At 32.8% G+C, this 8,260-nt stretch overlaps 1 protein-coding gene across 1 annotated transcript in view; it reads left to right on the top strand.

Annotated features, from left to right (window-relative positions):
• The first annotated feature begins 1,645 nt into the window (after positions 1 to 1,645).
• Positions 1,646 to 8,260, top strand: part of slc38a5b (solute carrier family 38 member 5b) — a 31,727-nt gene continuing 25,112 nt past the window's right edge. Inside the window, exon 1 of the mRNA NM_001002648.1 lies at positions 1,646 to 1,800. The gene's annotated coding sequence lies outside the window, so the exon portion shown is untranslated. The remainder of the gene's footprint in view (positions 1,801 to 8,260) is intronic.

The following is an 8,260-nucleotide window of genomic DNA, read 5'->3' as shown; positions in this document are numbered from 1 at the left end:
CTTCTTACGGACACCTAATACATACAACAACACATAAACAAGAGCAATTCATATAAATTATTTGCACTGTTAGCATAGCTCATTTTAAAATACATTAAAGGGATATTTAGATAAATGCTGGTAGTTGGCACCCATTGACTTCAATAGTAATTTGTTTTCCTACTTTAGAAATTGGTGGGAACCAGCAACCAATGTTCTTCAAATTATCTCATTTTGTGTGCAACAGAAGAAAGAAATTCTTCGGTTTAAAATCACATGAGGGAAATTAAATAATGAGGTAATTTCTATTTTTGGATGAACTACCCGTTTAGACTGCGGTGCTATATTTTTAAAAACTTTGCATTTGTGAATAAATTATTTAGTACATTTATTTTTATTCAGAATATCAATTTATAACAAAATCTGGATCCACATTCTCTAAATCTCTGTGCTCTATCACAATCACATCTCAAAGATTAAAAAACCTTTTTTTTGTCATATAATTTGGTTGAAGTTAATAAAAAAACTAAGCAAGTGTTTAATTTTTAGAATTTTTTTTAACACAAGTCTTGATATTCTAGTAATATAAACCATAAAAGCTTCTGAACTCATTGACCATTTCTTATGCTGTTGAAAGTAATCTCCTCGTATATGAACAGGATCAATTTTCCTGCTCAAGAATTCCTTATAATCTTCTTAGTACATTCCTTAGCCACAAAACCCATTGTTCATATAATAATATAACATAACTTGGGAAAGAAGATGTATCTTAAAACCCTATTTAAATATTCCCTGGTAATAGAAAAAAAAGTACATGTACGTTTATACAGTGCTCAGCATAATTACACCCCTCACAAATATATCTTTTAAATTCATATTTTTAATAGGAAGGTCTACAATATTCCATGTGTGCATATACATCAGATTAGTCAATACTGAAGCCAAATCTGGAGCAAAATAACTTACGATAACGGTCCAAAAACTAGTTCACCCAAATTTAGGTTACAGAAAAATATTAAATACAAATTTAAAAAAGAGGAAGAATCAAGAAAAGAAAAAAGGAAAAATTTATTTGAAATTTTGTAGTTTGTAATTTATTTTTACAACATTTTGCTTAAATTAATTGTATTATTGTTCAATTTCTAAAAATGTTTGGTGACTGAAATATTATTTTAATAAATATATCTGTTTAATAAAACTGTTTTGTTTAAATGCATCAAAATACATTGCCGATATTCTCTGAGAAATTGATAAAAATATTTATTTTTAAAATGGGATTTACTCAATCATGCTAAGCACTGTACTACAACTTGTGACCATAATTCCATGAAGCCCTCCAAGAAAACGGGGGAAGGGAGAAACCTCAAATCTCCAAACCCACCTTTACCCATTTAATTCAGAGTTTGAACTCTTCCAGCTGAAAATATGTCTTCATTTTGGACTGCATGCCATTCCATCAGTTTGCTGAATGAGAGACGAACCCATGTCAAAGAGCTAATAAATGGAAAGCTGTTGTCTGCATTAAGAGAGTTCAACAGTGGCTTGTGTTGTACGTGACATCACATGTAATTCGAGACTGCATTGAGAAGCTGCCTCCCTCCCTTTTTTTTTCTCCATGTGCTTCCCACCCTTGCCTCCTGCCTTACTCTCTTCAGAAGAACCACACCGTCCTTTCTCTCTTTCTCTCTTGGGCTCTACTTAAACCTTTTAACAACTGGGATAAAAACGCAACACCTCAACCAAGAAAATCTCTCAGAGAATGCTTCAGCAGCACTACATTTGAGAAAACAACAACAACAACAACAACAGCCATTTAAAAAGGTGAGAAGGGTTTTTCTTTTCTGTAGATCTCTTGTCTTGCTTGAGCACATGGATATAAAAATCAAACTGCGGTTGACAGTAAAGGCTTAATGGCTTAGAAGAGTTTGGTTAACATAATTACAGTTTCATTGTGTATTAACAAGCTTGTTTTACTGTTAAACAAATTTCTCTTTGATTCCAATTAATTACACTTTTAAGTGGCTTTTTTGTATCTAGAAGATTTGTTTAGATTAGTGAGATTTTCGTTTGATTGTGCCTTTTTTGTCGTTCACTCCACAGTGTGGTAAAGAAAAGGCTATATGTGACAGAATAATAGAGAAAGTGTGTGTGAGCTGCAGAGGAAAATCTTTTTATGCACACTGTAAATGACGTTTTGCTGGTATCATATGTCCAATTGCAGGACTAGAGCCAGATATAAAAGGCCACCAGTTGATTTAGTCTTGGAGATACATGGTTGCAAATTTAAGACAGCATATGTTAAGCCTCTCACTATGTCTTATGAGTTTTTTTTTGTTGAATGTTGCCGGACCCACCCAAAAAAATATCTGCACAATTTGGACAAGCAACTATTTCTTTGTATTGGGTTTGTTTTGAAAAGATTTGATGTGTGGAATGTTTCTTTAAAGCTAAACCCCTATGACAATGTAAGAAAAATAACTTGATTAACAGGTAACTTGTCAACATGCAGTGTTTTCTCATTCTCTCCACTCTTTGGTGAGTTCCTTGTAGGAATTGCGATTACACCTTGATCATTCTTCTGATACACTGAAGTCTTTTCAAAACCAAGTAGTGTATAAAGAGCTAAAAATATTCAAACCATCCAAAAATTGTTACGCAATGTGTGAGGGTACACAGTGCACCACGTTGAATCGTGAGAGGTTGGCCACGAGGATTTATTCAGTAAAGACTTTTAAAGAGCAACTATGTTGTGTATTCAGGGAAAAGGGGCATCAATTACTCAGTTACTCTTCTACAAAGTTAAATCAGAGAACAAAAAAATTCCTATTTATTTACTATTAGCATCATTTATCAAAATATACTGTATGAAACTCAATATGTCAAATGAGTAGATTGTCCTATTACAAAGTATTCATGAAACAGTAGGTAAACAATACACGGATGTTCACCTGCTGGGAGTCATTTAAACACCCAGCGGACACTTTGCTATCCCACTGAGCCCATCACAACTGTAACTGCAAAGCTTTTCAAGTGCAATTCAATTCACATGCAATTCAAGTGTTCTGCGGGTCTTAAAAAGTTAAACTTAAAGCTTAAATCTTAAAGTTGTTAAATCTTAAGTCAGAACAGAAGGTCTTACATGCATAAATCTGTGTAAATAAATACTGCATGCATTGCAAAAACTATATCTTCATTAGTAATTTTGTTTTCCAATAAAAAATGTGATCTATTATGAATCTATGTACTATTACTTAAGACGCAATTGTTTTCTGAAAATTGAAATGAGTTTATGTTTGAAAGATAAACAAAAATTTGTCAGTGAGGTTTAAATTACTTTTCCATTTGAAGTAAGTTTATTTTACTGATCCCATTGACTGATATGTGTTCTTGTTTTAATGGGAAGCTTGATTAATTTGGATTTAAAAATCAGAAAACAAGGTTTCTTATCTACTGTCATTTTGATTCCAAGTGAAAGTATCTTGATGTAAAAAATATTATATTTGCACTGGAAAACCAGATAAAAATACAGAGGAAGAAGTCTCGCAGTGTGATTCGATATTTCCATCATTTTGTGTTTGATACCAGTAATATAAGCATACTGCTTATAAATTAAAGCACATATTCATAATTCAAATTCCACTTTCTCTACGAATTGATGCTGAAATCACTTTTCTTACATGCTGCTGGATGCCAAACAGACAGTAAAGAGTTTACACAGTTCAGCCTTCAAATTACTTATTTATAGTGTTGCATTTAAAAAAATAGTATTTTAACATGATAACTATAACTCAGTTTGTTTTAATGCTAAAATGAAATGGCCAGTATTTCTTCCTCTGTTTGTTTAGAAAGTAAATGTAACCTAAAAAGAACATGAGTCCCTTCACCCAGTGTTTATTTTGTGGATTTTGTACGCCTGAATTCACACAATGTCTTCTTGCTTACCAGTTTTAGTTGTCGACTTCAGGTGAAGAACTTCCACTTAGTTATTTCGTAATCTTCGCACATGACGTTCTGTGGGTAAATTGTGAAAGAAACAGAGTATAAACAATCCTATAATCTATTTCCTCATACCGCCATTATCTAAGAGGAAAATTGGAGGAAATCATTATCAGGTACAAAACGAAAATGGAATGTGTTTAATTATTTGAAGGGGTGTTCAAGCCACAATGTAGACACTGTAGTTGTGACCCACACAATTGATAAACCTCAAATGGCTTCCGTAGCTTTTTTTAAACGGATGTCCTGGACATACTGAACGTACATGACTTCAGCTGGGGGAAATGAGCCTGTGCAGAGGTCAGCGAGTGCATTGTGTGGTCTACAACAATGACCAGACTTGGCCTTTTACCACTGTTGGAGTCCTAGGGGTTTAGGAGTGAATTTGATCTAATTTGGAAAATGCAATCTGGTAGTAAAGCTTGCTCCACATTCTCTGGAACCAGAGTTTTGGCACACATATATATGTGGCCTCTGAGTTGAAGGGATCATATTATCTCCTGGGAAATACTCTGGCAATTTAAGCATGGGCAAGTACACTACTACCGATGTGTCTGCCATAAAAAGAGCATTCAAGCCCTGTAATACACCGCTAGCCAAGGCCTTAAAATGGATCGCAATAGTGTGAGATGTTGACATATAGGGAGAGAGTCTACAGAGAACGACAGGAAATGGATGGAGGCAAAAAAAGGAATGTGACTGAATTGGAGTGGGTGGAGAGATGGTTGTTTAGCTCTGGCTGTCAATGAGTTCATATAATATAGAGGGTGGGATTTGCTAACCTGCCAAAACTGGTCCACAAACTCTTTTGTTGTTGCAAATTTGGCTGTTAGTGTTACAATTGGGATTTAAAGTTGTTTGGTTACTGATTTGGTTCGGTGTTTGTAAGGGTGTGTTTAAACATGGCCGGTTTGGTTAGATTAAAATAAACTTGTGGGCGATTGCTTTGTTTGTGTGGATTATTTGAATAAGTGTGAATGCTGCCAAGTGTCTCTTGGTGTGCAGTAAACAATGAAAATATTAGCTTATTAAAATAGAGTTTGGGTCCACTTACAAATTAACTGAGTGAGTTCTGTTCAAATATGAATGCAACAATGGCCATATCTAACTGGACTTAAAACAAAACATGAATTTAAAGACTGAATGCTCAAGCTTGGTTGGGATTTTGCTTATCATAATTCAATAAATCAGAAATTTATTTTTGTGTACACTAAAAAAATCTGTTATTTTAAGTATTTTTTGGCAGCTGGGGTGCCAGAAAAAAAACTTAAAATAATGGCCATTAAATTACAGACATTTACCGTAAATGAACTGATTTTAAATAACAGAAATTTCCTTAAATTAAAATTTACGATAAATTTCTATAATTTACCGTCTGTTATTTTATGGTAAATGTCTGTAATTTAACTTTCGTCATTTTTACTTTTATTGTCTTTTTACTGTGTATGAAGGGGAATTCTGGTGTTGTTTTACATATTTAATTTTTTTTACATATATTTGTTTACATATTAATTAATAAGTTATCCACAAGGTCTCAGCAGTTTCATGTAAGCAAGTTCATTTAGCATTATATAACATAAAATTAAACAAAATAGAAAGTACTAAAATTACAAACTGCTATTAAAAATTTTGCTGTCAATTTGTTTTTCTCTTTTTGGGAAACAAAACCAACTGAGTACTTTAAAACCCAATAAGTTAAGGCAACTCAAACTGTTGCAACGAACCATTTGAGTTAAAAAAAACTAATCTATATGAGTACTGTGAACTCCATTTAACTTAAAGTAAAAAGGTATTTGATAAACTCATTACCTTCAACACTGAGTTCAAAACTCTTTTGAAATGAGTAGAATTAACTTTCAGTAAATTTTAAGTTAACTACACTCATTTCATTTGATATAGTTGACTGCTGGGTTTTACAGTAAAGGTAAAATAAGTTACTGTAAAAACATACATTTAACACTTTTAATCATTGGTGTAGTTTGGTATAGTTTTCAACTTTTCTAAAAATGTTGTGCTACTTAATATTTTTGAGGAAAACATGACACTTTTCTTGTCTGAAAGGTTAAGAACCCAAGGTTTAGTAAATCAAGTGCTGAAGTTCTGAGAATCAGTGGCAGCGGGAGGTAAAGGGTTAATATAGTTATTAGATGTCACAGCACACCTCACCCTCCTTTCTTCACCACCCTCCCCCACTGCTTTCTCTATCTTTCTCCTTCTCCAGCCCCTCAATGACTACCATACTAATGTTTTACGCCAATCCTTTAAAGTTCACATAAATAACTCATCATTTGTCTGACAGTTAATTTGAAGGATTATATGACCAAAATATACCTGGAAAAACATACTTTAGTAACATTTACATTTACAATTCGGATCTAGAGACCACAGCCAGTCACATTACAAGCCAGTTCTCTTGTGCTGCATTTACGAAATCTGCCTCAGGTTACAGTCAATCTGGTTACTCTAGTTAGCACTTCACTCTTGATCAGGCAGTTTGTTAAGGAGTGGTGCTGGTTTGAGGTGGTCTTGACAGGAAGAGGTCTGAATCTCTTTCTTCACTTGATAGTAGGCAAATTGCCTTCAGGGTGAAATTCTTGGCTGATACACGAGTGTGACATTTTGCAGCTGAGAAATGTAATTTATAGGGGATTTTCCATGAAAAGGTTTTTGGTGTTCATTTAGTAAGATATTGCAATGTAGAAATATGCAAGTTAGAATAAGGGTGCAATGTTTAAAAAGTAGTCATTTATCGACTGTTGAAGAGAGTTTGAATGCTGCTTTTCTGGAATGTAGTTTCGGCTAGTTTACATACAGCATGACTCATGTTCACAAGCAATGTTACATAACATATGGCTTTTAAACCCTCTTTAGCTGAACTTGTCGTTCGTGCTAATGTTAACATTACATTATGGTTCTGTATGTTAATGTTGGTTTACAGTGTTGGGGGTAACGCATTACCAGTAAAGCGAGTTACGTTATAATATTACTTTTCCTAGTAACAAGTAAAGTGTAAAAGAGTAAGAAAAGTTAAATGCATTACTTTAGTAATAATATTTTTAATAATTAAGTAATAATAGTTGAGTTACTTTTTAGTTTAGTTCACTCGCTTTTAAAAGATTGCTGAAATAAAACAAATGCAGTCACGTTGAATCCCGCACACAACGAGAGATTGTAGGAACAGACAGAAATGAAGACAGCAGAGTCTTACATGTCTGGGATTCTTATTATTCAGTTGATTCTTTAAATTTTTCATTTTTAATTTTATCATTATTTTAAACACATGCAAGAAAAGTAAAAGGAGAAAGGATTATCTGAAAGCACAGCAATTTTAATGTTTCATAAGACAAAAAATAAACAAGTAGCAAACACATTGCTTTAAACTTACATTGATTTGTATATATGGATTGTAGAACTCTGGGGGTCAGGATGTTTTCCAAAAATAACATTATCCCACATTCATTTTCATTTTTTTTAATGTTAAATGAAGATTATAGGGTGTGTTGTTAATTACTATTACTATGTTAATTTACACAGATTTATGCATGTAAGACCTTCGGTTCTGACTAACAACTAAGCTTTAAGTTTAACTATTTAATTTTTTTTTAAAAACCTACCAAGTTCTGAAAGAGAATCAGAAAAAGTAATGCAAAAGTAACTTAAAAGCAACATAACACATTACTTACCATAAAAAATAAGTAATGCATCTAGTTTTTGGACAGTACCTCAATATTGTTATGAATTACTTTCTAAAGTAACTTTCTCCATACTGTTGGTTAATGCTATACGCTATAAACTAAGTTCCGCACAATCGATGTGGGTTGGGACAACATTAAGGAGTTAAGTTAGCATATTAGTTTTGACAAATTTATGTGGATTGAACATAAAACCATTAAATTGTTACAAAAAAAACCTCAAGAGTTGTATTGTTTCAGCTCATTTTAAATAAGTTGTTTGAACAAACAGAATTTTTTGAGTGTAGCTTGCATGAAATAACGCTTAATTTATTTAACTTTCGCATAATCTATTTATAATGTTTTTTTAAATACTGAAAAAAGCTGATACAGAAACCACTGCTTGTAAATCTAACAAACAGTCAATGGTAATTAACACATTCGATTAAATGCCAATCGCATAGACAAAAAATAAACTACAGGTTGACGAAAGTCTGCACTAAAATGTACAAGTCAAAGTAAAATTACACCTTTTTAAAACTTCTTAGTTTTAACTTAATTCTTGAGAAAATAGTACTCATGGTAATTTCAGTATTTGAACCTGTAGTATCTTG

The sequence above is a fragment of the Danio rerio genome, chromosome 8 (genome assembly GCF_049306965.1).
Source record: "Danio rerio strain Tuebingen ecotype United States chromosome 8, GRCz12tu, whole genome shotgun sequence".
In the NCBI taxonomy this organism is placed as follows: Eukaryota; Metazoa; Chordata; class Actinopteri; order Cypriniformes; family Danionidae; genus Danio; species Danio rerio.
This window is presented reverse-complemented; position numbering and strand designations above follow the sequence as displayed.